This window comes from Fukomys damarensis, unplaced genomic scaffold (assembly GCF_012274545.1).
Source record: "Fukomys damarensis isolate Sample0158 unplaced genomic scaffold, DMR_v1.0_HiC HiC_scaffold_11, whole genome shotgun sequence".
NCBI classification, from domain to species: domain Eukaryota; kingdom Metazoa; phylum Chordata; class Mammalia; order Rodentia; family Bathyergidae; genus Fukomys; species Fukomys damarensis.
In genome coordinates this window covers 23494161-23502311 of record NW_022900923.1, presented here as the reverse complement: position 1 = coordinate 23502311, position 8151 = coordinate 23494161, and positions in this window count along the sequence as shown.

The window sequence follows — 8151 nt, the reverse complement described above, 5'->3', positions numbered from 1 at the left end:
AAAAAAAAAAAAAAAAAAAAAAAAAAGAACCATCCTTTAAAAGGACTCAACTCTTCTGATCACCGGAATGAAGTGTGGAGGGGACAAGTTGGAAAGAAAGACTGCAGCCAGGTAGGAGTTTGACTGAGTTTATCCAGCCACCTAAACTGATAGTCACACTTGGAAGCAGTGTAGGCACAGGTGACTAAATTCACATTCATCTGAATGAGAACAGCAATTTACAAATTGGGCACCTAAAGTCGAAAGCTCCTAAGGCAACTTATTTGAGGACCTCTCACTGCCTGTCTCCACTGTAGTTTTCATTCTCTGCCCTCCCCTTTCAAATTTTCCTACAGAGAAATTTCCCAGATCTTGGCTCCCTCTGTTAGTGCATCCAGTGCCAGCAGCTGGCTAGGGGATGGGGAATGGAGTCCTCTTGGGGATAGCAGTGTGAGCAGAGCACAGGGTCTCTCAGTGAGCTCAGAATGTGTGGCTTTTGACAGGTGACAGAGCTCAGGACTTGGGCCTCTAGCTGCTGCCAAAAATGAAGGTACGGGGTGGGGTCAGGGAGGTGGAGGGACAGCAGACAAAAAAGCAAGGTCCCAACTGAGGCTGTTGTCAGCTGTCCTACAAAGGGCCCAGCTTGAACTGTGCCTGCCAGACTTCCAGGAGGACAAGAATTTTGTACCTTTGGGAGGGGCAGGGGATAGGAACAGTGGTTCTGGAAGAAGAAGCCACCTCTGTGTGTGGAAGGGGTGGCACCAGCCATTCACCCTGACCCCAAGCTCCCCTCTCTGTAGTTGTCTTGGGGTGGCAGAGGTTGCTGAAGAGAAAGAGAATTCCTCTGCAGATCAGTAAGCACGGTTGTTCCCAGCTATCTGCTGAGACTGTCAGGGCTGGTGGGAATCAGAGGACTTATGCTCCAAAATGTAACGATTAAATGCCAAAGAAGCTGACCCAACCCTCCTGAGTCATTTCCCAAAGAGCTTCCCAGTCACCAATGGGCAAAATGCACCGAGAACCTGCTTTGCCTGCAGGCTGAGAAAGCATACAGCGTATAAACTAAGGGGGAGCCCAGCAGACCCTGCCCCTACATCTCTCTCTCCCTTGCCCTTTGGTCAGTCCAGAAATTGTACTCTTATTTTTCACTGCTTTGGGCCTTTAGCTATTTTGGATGGAGAAGCATCAAGAACTCTGAGATTGTTCTCTGCATCAAATGATGCCATCTGGAAGAGGCTGTGGGGTTGACAGAGAAGAAGTGGGGGCAGAAAGAGAACTTGAGGATTCATCACCATTCAATCCTTCTCCATGAAGACACCTCACACAGTGCGCCAGAACATTTCAGACATGCCACGGGGGCCCCTGTGAGCAACATGTTTGGCCTCCTCTGCCTCCATATCCTCCACACCCTTGCTCTTCCCCACCTCCCACCTGCCAGGCATGTTGCAAGACTGCATTGACCAATGTTTACAGAATGCTCCAAAGAAGAGTAATCCAGTTGCTAAATCCCTGAGTCATCCAGCCTAGTCACCCTTTGCTCCTCTGGTCTGGCTTTCCCACCAAAGTGAAGATCACGCTTGACAGCATTTGTTCAGAAGGCCTCCCAGCCAGGAGGCCAATAAGGCTTCCTAGACCTTCCTTCACACAAAAACAGGCAGCAAGAGAAAAAAAAAAAACCTTTAGTGAGTTCCACAGGGACTGAGTCCAACACTCACACATATATTACATTATTTAATATTATAAAACCCTATGTAGTGGGCATTGTGAGACTCACTTTTCAGTTAAGGAGACAAAAGCAGAGAAGTTAAAGACAGAACTAGTAAGTGGCAGAGTCAGGAGTGGAACTTGGTTATCTTCACTGGGGTTCCCCTAAAACAGGGCCTGTGACAAAGACTTATGTTATAGTACATTTGGAAATGTGATCCCAGGAGAAACACACAGAGAAGAGAGGAACCACAGGGATTCACTATGAAGTTGTCCATCACTAAGGGTCATCTAGTTAACCAATCCTGTGGACCATTTGAGAAAACGCTGAAGTACATCGCAAGATGATCAGCTGGGGATTTAGCTCAGTGGTTCCACCACCTGTCTCACAAGTGCAAGGTCCAGAGTTCAATCCCCAGTGTCAAAAAAAAAAAAAAAAAAAAAAAAAAGATCCACCAGGGGAAGAAAGAAAGCATTCATCCATTGGTTCTGGTTCCTTAAGACCTGCCACAAGGTACTGACTCCTCTGTACTTAGGAGCTGCCCAAACACAAGGATGGAAATGCTGCACAGAACTAATCACAACAGTACAGACAGGAATAAGATTCTAGCAGAGAAAACTGAAATTCTACATAAGGGGTGCGCCTTAGCCAAAAGTCCCCTCCACATCATTCTAAGAATGCTGAGGAGCTCACATGAGGTCTTTAGGGCTCCCAGGGTAAAAGAAAATCTGAATCACAGCCCATAACTTCCATGCACTCATTCAATAAATATTTACTGCAAACTGTGCTGGAGATTAGAGTTTAACATTGAATGAGGAAAGCAAGATCTTTGTTTTCATGGAGCTTAAATCCTAATGGCACAGGGGAGAATGAACAATTAGCAACTAAGCCAATAAATAAGTACTGGTTCCATATGAGGCACTGTACTAAAAGCACTGGTAAATCCCAGAAGAAACTGTTTCCTTGTTAGGGGAAAAAGGAACACTGTCAAAAGTGAAAACCACTGTGACTAGAGTATACACCTGCTCCTCTAGGACAGCAGAAAAGGAACATTTCACTCCAGACTGGGAAGCTGCAGGCATCAGGAAAAGAATTCTGAAGAAGATGAGGCACAGTTTCCTTGGAAGGTCATCTAGGATGAGCCAGGCATCTCTGGATTCCGGCAAGGGAAGAATGTTTCAGGGAGAAGGGGCAGCATGGGCAGACAGAGGCACAAGACTATGGTACACTCTGGAACACTACAAATTCAGTATTTCAGAGTGAATAGAGGGTGCTACATATTCTTAGTGGTGACAAAGATGAAGGAGGCAAAAAAGCAGAGCAGGGAAGAGGCACAAAGGCTTGCATGCTCGCAACAGGAGGATTTGGACAGAATTATGAAAGTGAATGTGAGCCTCTTAGCTCTCTAAACCCAACTAGCTCTTGGACATCTCAGCCAAGGATGAAGATAGAGCTACACAGTCCAACACAGATGCTGATCACAGGGAAGGAAGCCCCGACAGCCTTTGAGACTGTACGTGACAATCATTCAGCCCTCAAATGTTGATGAGGCACCTGGGTAAGGCGGCTCACTCTGCCTAGTGTACCCAGCATAAGATCAGTTCCTCTCTGGCTGACGTCCATCTTCTACCCCTTTTCTTCAGCTTCTAACTCAGCGCCCCACCACGCCCTTATCCGATACAGATGGAACTCCAAGGGCTGCCTCCTGGTATCTGTTTTTTCATTTTGTTTTGGTTTTGTTTTGGGTAATGAGGATCGAACTTAGGACCTGAGCTTGCCAGGCAGGTGCTATGCCACTGAGCTAATTCCCCGGCCCTCTGCTGTCTTGACAATCCTGAGTTCAGGGAGGTGCCTCTGCCCCTTCTTTGGCCTGCACACAATACCTGCCAGGGCGTCTAGCTGAACCCTACCAGCAAGTGCTAATACCCGAAAAGCAATTGGCATCTGGCTGCCTTTCTCACAGCGGCCTGTCACATCCATCATCCAAGCAGGAGAAGAGCTTCCCGCAGCATCCTGCAATTCCCCTGCAGAGCCCTTGTCAAACTGAGCCTCTGGCTTCTGTTCATTCTTCAAAGTAAAGAATCCTGTGATGATATGAATGCAAAGAGCAATACTCCCAAAAGCAGCCTTCTTGGTCTCAAATTCAAGGCAGACTGAAATCCCACTCCAGCATCCATGGAGGTTCTCAGACGACCCAGGTCCCAGTCCAAGGTCCACAGGCTCTACCATTCAAGCACCACTAGCTTGCAGCCAGGACCCAGGGGCAGCTCCAGAGTCCTTCCGCTCACCAGGGCTGAAGTGGGGTCAGTAAGGAGGCTTCTAACCCCGAGGTTTGGGTTTGTTTTCTCCCTTGACCTAGCCCCACTTTCTCAAAACTCCCTGGTTCTATATCCCATTCCTTCACAATCCTGGTCTGTACTTGGGTGGCCTTGTCTGTGACTATTTTTCTGCTCCTTAGAGCAGATAGTGATCAATGATCCATCATTCCACAGAGGCAGCGTCTGCATTTCAATGAGTACCCAAGATTATGCCTCAAAACCAGACCAGTGTCCCCAAAGAAACTCCTGCTAAGCGAGGCATAGTGGTGTACACTTATAAATCCCAGCACCAGGGAAACAGAGGTAAGACAATCGCCATGAGTTCAAGGCCAGGCTGGACTACATAGTGAGATCTTGTCTCAAAACAGAAAAAGAAAGAGGGGTGGGGGGAGAGAAAGGAAGAAAGTCTTGCTAATAGAAGACACAGTTAGGAGAAAGTAAGTGCCCCCTCCCTACTCCAAATCCTTCAAATCACACCCAGACCCTCCTCCCAACTATTAGAAATAGTCTCTTGAAGTACATTTTGGGCACAAGATTGTAAGAGTATCCACTGCTATGGCAGAAGAAAGCACATAAAGTCATAAACTAACAAGGAAGGGCTTCCTAACCCTAAGGATGTTACGGACACTAATACTGACACATAACAGATACACTAATCAGAATACTTAAGAGGGACCCAAACATTTCCCCAAACACTTACTACCCAGCAATGGTCCCTTTCACCCTCACCTCATCTCTTTTTCTGGCTCACAAGTCCTATGACTCCCTCAGATACTTGCACTTGTCCTGAAGGGGATGCTTATGGGGACGACAACGTGAGCACCAACCAGAGAAGGGGTTCTTGGGGCTCATCAGGACTCCTCTTGCCTAACACGCTCAAAGAGAGAAGGGCCCCAGCGCGATTCCAGACTGCCCAAGTGCAAGCTTCTTATCATGTTTCGCAGCAGCAGCATGCCAAGCCCCTACCTAATCCATCCCTGGGCTCCTACTAGGAGCCAGCAAAACATATCTATCCTCACAAGCCTAGGCCCTCTAACTAACTCATCTCATCTTTCAAAAGGACCAAGAGAAGTTAACCCTCCCTTTCTCTTTTGGATCTCAGTGACAGATTTTTCTGATTCATCTCATTACCTCCCCCTACGGGGGCTCATTCATTTCCACCTCATTTTCCTCCTGGTTTTCATGCCTGTTCCTATCCCAGCATATCCTGGCACGGTAGAAACTATCCTCACTCACTCAGCATTCAGCCTCACAGATACAAACCCAATCTGCCCTTCTCTCTCAATTAATATGGTTCCTCTCTTTTCTGCCCAACCCCTACAGATCAAAGCCAGACAGTCTCCACAAACTTTTGGATCCAGAATGTCAGAAAGAAACAAATTATAGAACAATGGTGTAATAAGATGCTGAGCCTCTGGGCTTCAATTGAGCAACAATGGGGTACAGGACCACTCATTCTGCCCTGGACCCAAGTGTTAATGGCCTTAAACTTCACCTCCACACACATTTCTCATCTCTCAATCTCCATAGTGTCTAGCAGAGCTGTGGTACAAAGGACAAGACAAATATTTGATAAACGGAATCCCTAGTAAAGCAAGAGCTATTCATCACATGCTGCCTAGGATCATTAGTGTACTTCAAAATGTCACAATCTTGAGGTTGGAAGGAACCATGGGGACCATGACTTCAAGTCCCAAACAGCCCAAAAACATGCACTGAGGACTCTGGACAGATGGGTGTCTAAACTTGCTCTGCAACCATCTCCATGGCTATGATGCCTAAAGGAGTCCCAGGCTCTCTATTAATGAGGAAATCCTTCCTTCCTTCCTTCCACAAGAAATCTGCCCTCCCTCCTTCTGCCACAATAGCCACAGAGTTCAAGGTTTCTGGGAGAGTCTAAGTGTTCAGAGATACCCCAACTCAGGGCTGTGCAAATGCACAGGACATTGCTTGTGATCTGGATGACTGATTGAAGGTGGTAGAAAATTTTCTCTAGAGAAATATCATTCCCTGGGGACATGAAACAGTAGGAAGGAAAGCCAAGCTCCACATCTCTGCGCACACCTGTCACAACTACACACCGCCCACTGTCCACATGACCTGTCATACCTTCCTCCACCAACAAGACAGAAATTTAAAACAATAAATAAGACAGAAGGATCCCAGAGCACTAGGACCCTTCCTGACCCCACCCCTAAACCAGGCTGTGGAAATATGGGTAACACCCTCTTCCCAGAGGACAAGCCCACAGCACAAAAGGATGCACTTTTACACACGCCCTCTGGCCTCTGCTCAGAGTGCCCAGGGCACACTCAACTAATCTAGGTGAGAAAACAAAAGAGCAGGCTAACTTTCACTAGGTTTTCAGGAAAGGTCTTCCAAAGCACTTGACAATTTTTTTCATTATGGGGCTTTCAAGGAACAAGATGCCACCAATGGAGCCAGAAAATCGGCTGGTAGTTTAGTTCTGCACTCATTTGGGTATTAAATGAATAGAGATGCAAAGATGTGCTATGCAAAAGAAGTCACTCAACAAACCTCTCTGAGTATAAACACCTTTGCTACTGGACCTCAGGTTTAAAATGACCAAAACACTTCCTTACCAGTGTAGTTTGTCTGGGGCCTGCATTTGGCCCCAGGCCTAGGCCAGAGGGGTGAAGGGAATACTGGAGAGTAATATGAGGAATATCATTCCCTGAAAGGCTGTTTTAAATTTGGTGAGCAGGGAATGGGGGTGTAGTTCAGTGGTACAGCATTTTCCTACTATGCTTGAGGCCCTAGGTTGATCCCCAGCACCAAAAACAAACAAACAAACAAATACTGAGACCAAAGTAAAGGTGATGAGAATGGACGAAATGAAGTAATATTGATGGGAACTCTTTATAAAGCCTTAAGCAAGCACGAAGTAGTACAGAGTGCAAGAGCAGACACACATATAGTCCTCAGAAATGTTAAACACATTTTCCCTGATGTGTTTCCTAAAGTATTTTCCTAATCCTGCGCAAGGATTTCCCCCCTTGAGAAAATGCAAGATAAAAGTGTCTTTGTTGAACATGGAGTGGGATGCACACCTTAAAAGCTAAGTGCCGACAATTTTCGACTTACTTTGAACTGTGCCCCTCCCCAAACTGTACCCCATCCAGCTTCAGACAGGCAGACCAGGCTGAGGCTCTGGAAGTGGTAGCAGAACCTTGGTACTGAAATGGCCTTGGCCTTGAATTTCCAGAACTAAAAAAGAAAGACGTTAAAACAATGTAAAGCCCTCCCACCGGATTCCACCTTCTTTGGTTTGGCCACTTCCTTCCTTCCCTCCTTTTCCCTTCCCTTCCTGCAGGAGCTACTCTGCCCCACCTTCCTTCCTGGAGAGGAGGACCTGCCCTTTCCTCCTGCAGGACTGTGCCAAAGGGATGAACAATGTGACTGCTGGGGGCGGGGACGGGCGGTGAAGGGTGTCCAGAGTTGGACCAGGCACAAGAAACAAACCAAGGAGTAACGGGGCAGAGACGGAATAGAAGATATGTTTAGGGCTTGAGTTACGTTTCAAGGGTCTCCGGCCAGTACACAGTACCTTTCTTTACTCCAAGACTCCCGTCAGAGAGTATGCTGATGGCAGCAACAATACAACACAACAGCCCCACTAACGGTTTCCAACCAATGTGATTTCAGGGTGACAGAAAAAAGGTGGCGTCAGCGACATACAAAGGGAATTCCATCTAGTTGGCCATTTGCTCCCGCTGTCCCACAACCCTTAGAGAAAAACAGTGCCAAGACTGCAAGATAGTTTCTGGAAGTCTTTACAGGACTGAGATCAGAAAGAAGGTTCTGACAAGAAGGGAGAGGACCACAGAAAAGGTAACCTGGAGCCGAAAACTACGAAGTGAAGGGAGCAGTCGCCCTAAGACAAAAGTACCTAGGAACCCAGGGAGTCGAGTGGGGGAGGGGTCAGACGGAGGGTTTTAAAGGCAAAGCCTTGGAGAGGAGGCCAAACTTGAGGTGGCGAGCACAAAAGGCGGCGCTCCAGGAGGCAGCTGAGAGGGGTGGGACGGGTGAGAGACAACGACGGGAGTGGGCAGGAATCAAAGGGCTCAACGCGGGAAGGGGGGCAGGAAGCGCGCCCGGGAAGCCCCGCTTTGTCTGGCAAGGGAGGCG